This window comes from Poecile atricapillus, chromosome W, assembly GCF_030490865.1.
Source record: "Poecile atricapillus isolate bPoeAtr1 chromosome W, bPoeAtr1.hap1, whole genome shotgun sequence".
In the NCBI taxonomy this organism is placed as follows: Eukaryota; Metazoa; Chordata; class Aves; order Passeriformes; family Paridae; genus Poecile; species Poecile atricapillus.
The window spans coordinates 8,154,427-8,166,666 of record NC_081288.1 but is presented as its reverse complement, the minus strand read 5'-3'; positions in this window follow the sequence as shown (position 1 = coordinate 8,166,666).

Genomic DNA, 12,240 nt, shown 5'->3' with positions numbered 1-12,240 from the left:
AACTACTGCCTGCCTTCAAACCTCATACAGCTACAAATAATGTGCAAACAGTCCTGGTTTAACCCCAGCTGGCCAACTCAGCCCCACATAGCTGCTCACTCCAGCCCCACCACTGTGTGATCAGGGATATAATTGGAAAGGTAATAGTGAGAAAACTCATGGGTTGAGACAAAGACAGTTTAATAGGTAGAGAAAAGCAAAGCAAAACATAGAATTCATTCACCATTTCCCATGGGCAGGCAGGTGTTCAGCCATCACCAGGAAAGCTGGACACCATCATGCATAACAGTGATTTGGGAAGACAAAAACCACCACTCCAAATGGTCTCATCTTCCTGTTTCTTTCCCTAGATTTGTATTCTGAGTATGACATGATACAGTCTGGATATCCCTTAGTACATTTGGGGTCAGCTGTCCTGTCTGTGACCCTTCCCAAACCCTTGTGCAGTCCTGGCCTCCTAGCTGGCAGGTTAGGGTAAGGAGCAGAAAAGGACAACAGTGTGTAAGCCCTGCTCAGTAGTAACAAAAACATCCTTCAGTTATCAAAAGCATTTTTAGCACAAATCCAAACCGTAGCCCAATACAAGCTACTGTGAAGAAAATTAGCTCTACCACAGACAAAGCCAGCAAACATATTATGTTTGGATGTATGTTGTTTTTACTAAAAAAAGAATCTTTAGGTCTCTCATATTTCCCACTGTGCCTGAATAAAGAATTTGGGAGTTGTTTAAAACACAGGTATGGCAGCAGCACTGCCCAAAGAAGTTTCTCTTTCCTTCCACCACAGCATTTACTCTTGGTCCTGGGGCATGCCTGCCACCTCTTCGGCTGTGTCAGGGAATCCTTCTGGCTGCAAAACATTGCATCCACCTGTAATCATTTTTGTACACATGCCAACATACTTTTTCTAGCTTACAGGCAATGTAGATCAGTTCCCCATGGATCCAATGCAATAAACACACTTTAAAAGAAAAAGCAATTGGATACTACTGCTTAGAATCAGTGCCTAAATACCCTGAGTTTCAAGGTACATCATCTCTCTAGAGCATGTTGTCTATCTGCACTTCACTGAAATTCACAGGAATGAGAACAGATATCAGAACACAAGCTGAGCCACAGAGCTTTTCAGTAAAGAGATCATAAATAAAATTCCAAGAGTTATTGATCTCTGACACCAACACAAATGCTGACATTAATCCTCTGAAGTCTGACTGGAGCATGCCTCGGGCTGTGAGTACCATTATGGGGGGAATCCTCCTGCTGTTTCTTACTCTTCCTTGCTTGTGTGGGTGAACTTCAGTATCTTGTTACTCTTTAGTCTGTCTCTAGGTGATTTATCAACCAGGACAGTCTGTGTCTGCTTTCTTGGCTAATCCATAATACATAACACAGCCCATAATAGGATAACACAGTATTAAGAGTAACAGCAATCAAGTAGGGGAATTTATACCTACTTAAGCACCTGGTAATGAGTATACTTTAACGGGTATATTTTATTTTAGGTTAGCTGGTTTTGTAATAGGTGGTCTTCAATCTTATCTGGCACCCTGCTTTTTATGTCTGTAATAATTACATTTAAAAAGTCTCATTCTAACCCCACCACTTGCACTGAATTGTACCCTACTCAGCAAGGGGTCTTGCTCAACCAATATGCATCTGAGAGGTAACACAGCTTATGAATCAGTGTAACATACTGAGGATTATCATCTGTCAAAGGGGTAGGGAGCTTGCAACCAGGCAACCTCCCATGAATGAGAAAAGAAATGCAGACTTGAAAATAAGCTAGAAAAATTACAAGCAACATTACACAACAAATCTCAGTCAGTAGACTGAAGAGAAGTGTAAAAAAGAGTTATAACATCCAGGTCTGTATGAGACTCTAAAGGCTGTAAGAACATTTTTATCTGGATATCAAGTGGCAGTGTGAGGACTTATTTCCTGAAAATCTATTCTCAGCCTCACTACTGCAGGAGCTAGTGGCTGTAAGCACTGGGATCAGTCAAAAATCTGGAACTCTGGCTGGTGCAATGAACCAGAGAGGATCCAAAAGCCAGCATCAGCTAGAAGAGCCAAAGACCCCACTGCTCCTAAGACAGGGTCTGTGGATCAGAAATGCCTCAATCCTGGCCTATTTTCTTTGAAGTGACATCTGCCTGATGTACTCATGAAGTCAGACTCCTGGGTCATAGGTCCATTGCACAAACACATTTCACACATGCAGTGGATCTAATGTTGAGGTCAGCATTAGATATTAGACAGTCTTCTATAAGGAGCTACTCAAAAAAAAAATAAAGAAAAAAATTCAAAATTTTTAAATTTTAAAAAATCCAGGCCTTGTTAGGGTAAAAGCTAGGACACCTAACTCAGCAAACTTAAAAATATGTGCAACAGATACAAGAGAAGAGACTGAAAGAGTATTTGTACAGTCCTCCCCTGACCATAGCTGACTTCTAGCTTTCACTCCTAGTGATGACTGATTTGGGATTGGATTTGTTGAAGTTGTTGGATTTGAATTTGAATTTGGATTTGTTGGATTTGTTGATAGTTGAAGTGTCTATCCACAAATTTAAGTGTCTATCTGCAGCTGTCATTATATGAGCAGACTATCTAAGCTCTATTACAGCCGAAGTAAATCTAGTTAATGTAATCTAATTGGGGCCTAGGGAACATTTCAGATCATAAAAGAAGACACCTAAGACAGGCTTCAGTTATGCAAGCAGAAACATCCATTTATTTCTGTTTTATGTGGAAATGTGCAGGAATTTTAGTGAGAGCCAGGAGACATAGGACCTCTAGGAGGACCATGCTCTTTTAGAGGATCAGCTGGAGGTCAGAGAGGCTCCCAGAGGAGCTCAAATAGTTACCACTGCTTTCACTCCTTGCACCTCTTCTGTCATAAACAGGCTTGATATTGCCCCCAAAACAAGCCTGATCTTCCATGTCCAGGAGGTTATACTTGGTCAAGTTACAACTTAAAGGATCTGTAATCTCTATCTGAAAACACCAAAAACAACCCTGAAGGAAACAAACACATTCCAGCACAACTTTGAACCTCTCTAATTACTTCTACACATGAACATGGTTATTCCCAGTGACACCTGAACCTGGTTAGTCACAGTGACCTACAATTTTAGTAAAGGGTGAAAAAATTCTTCTAGAGAAGGGAAGGAACACAAATGTATTTTACCTCCAATTACAAATATGTTGCCTTTTGACCCTATAACTTCTTTTTGACTCTGACTGACGTAAAAGTATCATGATTTTGTCTGGGTAAAATCAAAGAAATTGAAATGCCAATGTGAAGACACTGCTAGAAAAACTGCTGTATCAGCAGACTTCTTTCTGGGCATATTATATTTAGCATTTTCTGACAGGCCAAAATGTAATCTTTCTACAAGTCTTGATACAATGGGAAATCATAAAACTCAACAGTTGTACTCTGGATCAAGCAATTAGTTTTCAAAGGAAGCTGGCTGGAGCCAGAAGATACCACATCGTCCAGAAGTTTGAACGAAAAAGACTCCAAAAATAAGCAAGGATCTACTTCTAAGAAATACAAACTAAGATTTTCTGTGCTCAGAGGAAGGAAGACTGGCCAGGATGATGAGATACAAAACACAAGGAAGGAAATGTCCTATACTGTTAAAGAGAACCCCATTCCAGCCCAAAGGCATCATCCAGAGTGATCTTGTTGAGTCAAGAATACACGTGGAGGATCTATAATTTTTTGTGCACGCTGCTGTATCTCTATGCAGTAAGTGGCAACTTTGCTTTAGAAGACATTCTCGATATAGTTTCTAGCATACTGTTGAAAGTTTAGATAACATACCAGAGCCCTTTCATCCTTGATGAAATACTATGGCATGTGCAAAATCCACTGAGAATAAGAGAATCAGCATTAAACTTTTGGCCTGCTGGGGGAAAAAATGTGTACTACAGAGGGAGAGTGTCAGGTAAATTTTATCCAATTGGTGATATTTTGCACAGCATGAAATACTCTTTCATACACCAGTCACAGCTGTAAATAGGAAATTAGACAATTTCTGGCTATTCAGAAGTTCATTGAAAGATAGATTTTAAACCTGAAAAGGTGGGGAAAACCTAGGTGCCAAAGTGGAAGGCAATTTATCAAAATTCAGCCTACTACTGTGCCAGTTTTTATCGTTCTTTCTCCAGTTCTTCAGAAGAATCTCTTTTCTTCTCACCAATGTGTGTTTTGTTGTCCTTCCTCCATTATTACACTCCATCTGCAGAAATCTGCTGGTGGAGTCTGGGCCTTAAGGAGCAAATAGATATAGATAACTCTGCCCAGCCCCAGAACATTAACATCTCATGGACTCAGCAGGCAGATCCTTTCTGTATCCAATGAGCCAGACAAGCAGCAGCAGACCCATTTGTGGAGTCAGAATAAAAAAACTGAACAAAAAAACAAGCCAAAGTGGAAGTCATTAAAAAATATATGTTACCTTGAAATTTAGAAGTAAACACCCCATTTAAAAGCCCACAGATCTGTATGACAACATGCGTAAGAAGCAGCATGACCTCCATTTTCTCTGAGATTGAGGGCTTGGGGTCATAAATAAAATTATGAGAAGCACTAGAGTCTGCTCCTGCTTCACTGCTTCACAGTATAGAAGAAAAAAAAGAGGAATATAAATACAGCATGCTTGAGTTTTAAATCTACCTTATTAGAGGACCACCACCACAAAGTGGCTGGTAGAAGACTTTTTTTTTCAGAACAGAGCACTGTGTTTATTAAATATTAGCTAATTAGCAGGGATTTTTTTTTTTGTGTCAGCTTGTTGTCTTTTAATAAGCAGAATAACATACAGGGTTTTCCTTTAGTGGCTTAAAATTTATCTTTCATGTATTTTTAGCATTTCCATCTTGCTTAATTCCATTTTTAAATGGCATGAAATTCCCTTGAAAGTGCAATCTGTCTTTGTGCAGGATCTGTGTCAGCTCTCTGTAGTGTATTGATCTGAAATATGATGGACCTAACTTATGACTTTAAACCACAGACTTGTGGCAGGGTTTTTCTGGAAAGCAAAACCCAGTCATTACTGCTGGAAGTATTAGTTTTCAAGTATTGTACCTGGAGGAATGCAAAGCAAGTGCAGGCATTTTCAGACAGGGCTGATAGGTAAACCCACTAATCAAATTTGTCTCCTAATCTGCCAAGCTGAAACTAAAATTGGGCTTCCAGTTCAAAACATGTAGAAAACATAGTTCAATAGCTTGAGCTGAAGGAAAGTGCATTAATTTCCAGTATGCTGGGAAAAAGGAGACTCAGAGGAGACCTTATCACTCTTTACAGCTGCCTGAGAGTGTAATGAGATGGGGGTCAGTCTTCTTACCCAGGTAACAAGCAAAAGAGGAAATGAACTCAAGTTGCACAATGAGAGGTTTATATTGGATATTCAGGAAGAATTTTTTACCAAAAGGGTGGTCAGGCATTAGAACAGGGAGTCCAGGGAAGTGGTGGAGTCACCATCCCTGGAGGCATTTGAAAGATCTGTAGATGTAACACTTGGGGACATGGCTTAGTGTTGGACTTGGCAGTGTCACAAATACAGTAGGACTCAGTGATCTTTTCCAACCTATTCTATGATTCCATGATTCTACTCCTCATCCTTCCTGTGGACTCTGAGCAGGGGGCCCTGTCATACACTCTTCTACACAAAGACCTGATCCCACAGCGTTAAGGGCACATCTCTTTCCCTCCCCCAATACAGATTTGTCTATTCAGAGTCACTGGAGTCAACCTTGTTAGTCTGTTCCATCAAAGGTGTGCAGAGACAACATTTACTAAAACATGGAGGTGTTTCTGTCTAGTCCTTCTCATCAGTGAGCTTTCAAAGAAACACAAAATACAGGATTTACTGCATAAGAATTAGATTATTTCACTTTTTAGGCAGAGAACCATCAAAGTACCTAAAGGGGAAGGACAAGAAAGGAACAAGGTTTGTACACAAGTCCCTCCAATCCACCTTTTCCCCCAAGATATAGCTTTGACTTTACAATTGTTTTCAGTTAATGCAACGACTTCCTCAGTTGTAACACTCCATGATAATTTTTATTCCCAGGAATCTCTTCTATTTCCAAGCTTTGCTTCTGTGATTCCCACCCATCTTTTTCCTACAGTCACAACCAAAATCTCCCTGGATTTTGTCACCTCATTTTTTCAGTATCTGGCAGGTTAAGAGAAACCTCACTCCTTTCATGTCATGTGGTCAGGAAACAGTTGTGAAAAAAAGGCACCAAGAAAGCACTTTCTCTTACATTAAACTTGCTGTTTCTGAACATCCACAGAGCTTTGGGCATCCCAAAGCCCCAGGCAGCTCACAGGCACTGCTGTTACGAGTTCCCCATTCACTCAAGCCAGAGACACCATTTACATCATCCCAACTTGCTGCCTTGGACTGATGGTGATTTGCTGTGCCAAAGTTGCAAGAGTCAGGCATCTGATTAGCTAGGTAATGTCCAAAACCCAGTTAATTCAGGTTTGCCTTAACCTCAGCTATCTCTACCTTTGTCAGTCTTTTAACATAGGACAACTTTTATTCCTGCAGTTGGTGATGGTGTTGCATATATGTATGTATATACATACACATATATATATATATATTTGTATGCGTATTTGTACACAATGCCTGTTTCAAGGGATGCTGTATCACCTGTGTATTAGGCATGTTCAGTGAGATTCTGTGATTACAGAGTCTTTTGTGCTATTTCTAGATTTCTTATATTTAATAGTTCTATATGCAACCTGCAATAATTATAAAGAAAAATAACATAGTAGGGGATGGCAAAATACTTGCTCTTGACAAAGCTATTAAAATGAAGGAGGTCTGGTTTAGTATTTGAGTGAAAAAGTCAAGGAAATAATATTGTAAGGTTTTTTGGTGCAGTTTTTTAATAATTACAAGGTTTATAATTTAAAATGTGTAATTCAACTCAATATATAAAATCTGTCTGGGGCTCTTTTTTTAATGACATCTGAAAAATAAATTTAAGCCAAAGAGGACACATTAGAACAAAGGCAACTGAAAATTTGAAGTCAATTTCTAAACTGTCCATCTAGATGAATGATTTTATCAACTCAAAAGATTAACACACCCACAGTCCTTCTAGAGAATGAAGTGAGTTAAATTAAGTGTGAATATTTTTAAGTATGAGCTACTAAATAACTGATTTTTATCTAATGCACATAATGTTCTGCCTACAAAATTCTCCTCCCTCCACCTCCATTTTATAGTCATCCAGAGAGGATATGAAGAAAGTTGTGATACATTTCCATTATTCTTATTTTTTTTAAAAAAGGTGTGGGGGGGAAAGAAATGAAGAAAGAAGGAAGAGTTATAAAATATTTGTTTTTATATATATAAGCCTTGTTTTAGTACACATACCACTGTAATAAAAATCACCCTGGGATTTATATCTCAAATGAAAAATTAAGAGATAGGTTAGAAAACAATCACTGTTAGAAAGCAGTTATATTTCCATTTATTTCTCTTCCCCTTTCTCCCTCCCATCTTGTATCCTCTGTTGTTTAAGAGAACAGATGGTTAAGTAATCAACGAGATGTGAAAATATACAGTGATGTTGCTTCACACATCTGATAACAGCAAAGTCCCATTTGTGGATGTCTCTTGGAAAAAAGAGATGTGATAGGATTTTAAAATTAGATTTATCTTGTTAGGAGAAAATCTACTTTCTATACATAAGTAATTGAAATTGACCTAATTCATGAATTATGCTAATTCTATTGTACCAACTGAATTTACATGCCTCCCTGTGTAGAGAGTCAAGAGACATTCATCATCTGGACCTTCCCTGCCACAAAGATTGTGTCATCTCCTGTAAATAGATGAAGAAAGGACTGCTGACAACTAACTGGAGTGCACAGGCTGAAATGCCTCAGAGAAGGTTTCTATGCCTGTCACTTTGGCTGTGAAAGTACAAAATTTAGAACCACAAAATCACCAGTGCCAAGCCTAGAGGGACCTCTGTGACTGCAGAAATGTCTCGGGTGACCACATTTCAGCTCCTGGGTTTGCAATAATCCCCAAAGCTATGAAATCTACAACTTGCTTAGTGCCTGAATGTGGGCAGGATTAGTCTCCTCCTCTCTCATATACCCCCTTGAGCCAGTGCTGGTTCTAGGGGATATTCAGACATAAAATCTGATGCTATTTTTTTTTTTTTTCTGTCATAAAATAGATGAAACCACAGAGCAAGGTTGTCTCCTTCTTGATCTACTATTTGTCCTAGGAGTCATTAATTTTTGGGCAGTAATCTGAGCAATAACTCAGATCCTATAGGAGAAATGGAGGGGGGTGGGACCCTTTGATTCAGAGCTTGCCATGAGCAGCTCTCAGCTGCAGCATGGCTGGGGGTTTATAACCTCTTTTTCTGAGAGGAATAGAGGTATATCAAGACAGCTGTCTGACATTCAGATGTGATGGCAAAAATGCAGTTGGCTCTATTCAAAATTAATTACAAAGGGATAAATTCATTTTTTTGTGATTTCCTTGAGAATCAAGAGTTCTCACTTTCTGAGGAAGCTTTCCAATCATGTCATATCCATGAAAGAGTAAGATCTGTCAGCTCCATCAGTAGAGGTTAACAGTTCAATGATTGGACTCTATGATCTTTCCAACCTTAATAGATTCTATGATTCTATAAATTTTAAGAGAAAATAATGACTCCATTGCTTCTACCTATCTGTTTCTCTCTTGGCCATTTGTTTTCTGTCTGGCATTTTCTTTATCTCAACCTTTTGTTTGATTGATTCCCATTCACTTTCTCCATGTATAAACAGAATATGTTTTTATACAGCAAATGGCAGTTCAGTGTTTCCCACTGATGCTACCACCATGTCCTTCACACACATGTGATGGTCCCTGGGAGTTTCAGCTGGTAGCCAAAGCTGTGGCACAGCTTGCTCACACATGACATGCATCCCTTTTTCTCTATTGTCTGCTCTTGACAGCCTGTCAATGGCTCACCCTGACAAAGGAGACATCATTTCAAAGCACTTTGTTTGCTTGAAGGGAAAATAATGTTGATATGATCAGAAGTAAAGCAATAGGCACAGAAGCTGCCAAGAAATCTCCACATGCTCATACACACATGCACTTTGTTGTCATTCAGAGTCTTTATTTTCCTGGAGGATGTCAAGATTTTTTTAACAGAATATAAAAAAAATACTGCTGCAGGCAAAGAATAGGCACAGCAATAATAAGAACTGGCAAGTGGTGATGGAGAAAGACAACACACTGCACGTCTTTATGAGAACATTTCTTTACCTCATCTTTCAAACTGGGAGAGTGTAAGATGAAGGGCAAGGCAGAAGCACATATGTTTGGAAGAAAACATTTTCCAAGAGCCAGAGCAGAGTATGCAGATTCAGAATTTCCTAGAGAGAAGGAAGAGTCATATACAAACTCTAGTGTAGATTTGATGTGTGGGTTTTAGGCCTGACATTTATCTTTTCTATTCTGTTGGTTTCTCAAAGCAACATATGCAAACCCAGAAGGTTTTTAAACAGAGGACACACACAGACACAAGAACAGGACAGTATTAAACAAAATTCTAAATATCACAAGCTTTAAGGGAGTTTTATAATTTGGGGGATCACAAATCCTGTGGTTTAACTTCCTGTAGTGCTTTCAGAAGAGTGTCCTTACTCCTTGCAATCTATTCTAAATTTGTTTTCAATTAAAAAAAAAGAGGAGAATTGTGACTGACCTGACCTGTTGGCAGTTTGCAGTGGAACATGGATTAATGGAATCAATACTTTTGTGAATATATCTGGTTTTTCCTGCCAAGAAGCTACCACCGATTATTGATCGACTGCCCTCTTCCCTAAATGGGTACAGAATGGATTTTACTTCCAATGCTCCAGCTGAGAGCTGGAGAGGAGAAATATAACCCAATATGTAAACTCAGTAAGATATAGAAAGATATTTCAATGTTCTGTCAGTACAAATGTTTTTTTGGTGACAAGGGAGTTCAGGAAAATGTGCAAAATGAAAGATAAAGCCTATGAACATTGTTACATATTAAATTGACATAATATCCACTCAAAAACTCAGTAAGCCACATACTCTCTATGTTTCTTTATCTAGAAGCTATAAAACTAGTCAAGAAAACTTGCTGAGTATGCATACTTAATAAATATGGTTTATATGGAACTAAATATGTTGTTATTCTCATCTCAGATAAATAGAAGTCAAGAGCAACAGACACAGAAAACATTAATTTTAGGATGTGTTATTTTACCACATTGATGTCTGTTTCCGCCTGCACCACTGAGGGAAGCTGTGCAAGGAACATCCTCTTATGAACATTTTGTACAAAGCTGTACAGCTTCAGAAACAGTGTCATTTGTTCAGTGAGCACAAATACCTGTAGATTATTTCTGTAAAATTTGGCCAGGGATGTCAAGGACAACAAGAAAATTTACACTGTTGATTAAGGGAAGGCTAGGGAAAATGTGGGCCCTCTCCAGGAGGAAGCAGTTGGTTACTTGGGATACAGGGAAGACTGAGGTGTTCAATGACTTTTTTGCCTCCGTGTTCACTGGCAAGTGCTCCAGCACACTGCCCAAGTTGCAGAAGGAAAAGGCAGTGACTGAGAAAATGAAGAACCAGCTGCTCTAGAGGATCAGCACAAAGATGTCCAAAGGGCTGGAGCTCCTCTCCAACAACCACAGGCTGAGAGTTGTTTTGCCAAAAGAGAAGGATCTAGGGAAACCTTAGAGCAGCCTTCCAGCTCTTGAAGGGAGCCTACAGGAAAGCTGATGAAGGACTTTTCACAAGTCCATGTTGTTATAGGACAAGGGGTGATGGCTTTAAACCGAATTACGGTTGATTTAGATTTGATTTTGGAAGGAGTTCTTTTCTGTGAGGGTGGTGTGGCACTGAAGCAGGCTGCTCAGAGAAATTCCTTAACTGGAAGTGTTCAAGACCAGGCTGGATAGACTTGGAGCAACCTGGTCTAACCAGGTGTCCCTGCTCATGGCAGGAGAGATGGAATTAAATGATCTTTAAGGTCCCTTCCAATCTAAAGCATTCTATAATTCAAATGGAAAAGGATCCTCTCCTCTCCCTCTGCCCTCAGCTGAATCCTGGCATTGGGGGGAGAGCAATGTGGTGGTGGGAACAGCCAGATGCAGTGCACATGAGGCATGTGTGACAAGATATCTCCTGTGAAACTTGAACACTGCTATAAATGCCAGCAAGATCATAAAGGATGATGAACTGTTTTGATACTACTACCATGTCATTTCTGCATCAAAACACATGGGTATTATCACATTGTCATTTCTGCTCCTTCTAGTTTATCTCACACATTGCTGCTTTGAAGATGCTGCCAGTTAATTACTGAGAGGTTTATGTAGGAGGAAGGCATCAGTGAAAAACAATAGGTTGCTCATTGTTTCCTACAAGGATTTTGCATAGTGCTGAACAGGGAAAAAATGTCCTCCCTCAGGTTCTAGAGCTTCAGACAAACCAGTAAGGGGAGCAAAATCCCTGACTTTTTCCTTTTAGTGGGTCAGAGGCAGATAGGGAAACATTACTAGGGAAGCTAACAGGCTGTCCCTCTCCATCAAAATCTATCCTCCATGAGTAAAATGCTGTTTTGAAATCAAAAAGAAATGCCATATTTTTATCACTGTGTTCATATCAGCCTCTCACATATAGCCCCATTGAACATTATTTGTGATTTTGTTATTTTGTGATTCACAGATATCATTATCTATTGGCTGATTATAGATCATAGAATCAAGGACCCATTTAGGTCAAAAAATTCCTCTAAGATTGTCAAGTCAAATTAACCCAGCACTGTTGAGTCCACCACTAAACCACATCCCCAAGTGCCACATCTACACATCTTCTAAATACTTTATTTATATTGTACCTTTTATTTATACAGTAGCTTTTAAAAAGGGACGGTAACTCCACCACATCCCTGGACAGCCTCTTTCAGTGCTTGAGAACCCTTTAGTTGAAGAAATTTTTCCTAATATCCAATCTAAACCTTCTCCACAAGACCATTTCGTCTTGTGAAAATTGTTACCTGGGAGAAGAGACCAACCCCCACCTGGCACAAGCCCCCATGGTACAACCTCCTTTCAGGGAATTGCACAGCAAAAGGTTCCCTCCAAACTTCCTTTCACACTGAACAATCTGAGCTCCCTCAGCTGCTCATCAGGCTGGTGGCCCAGACCCTT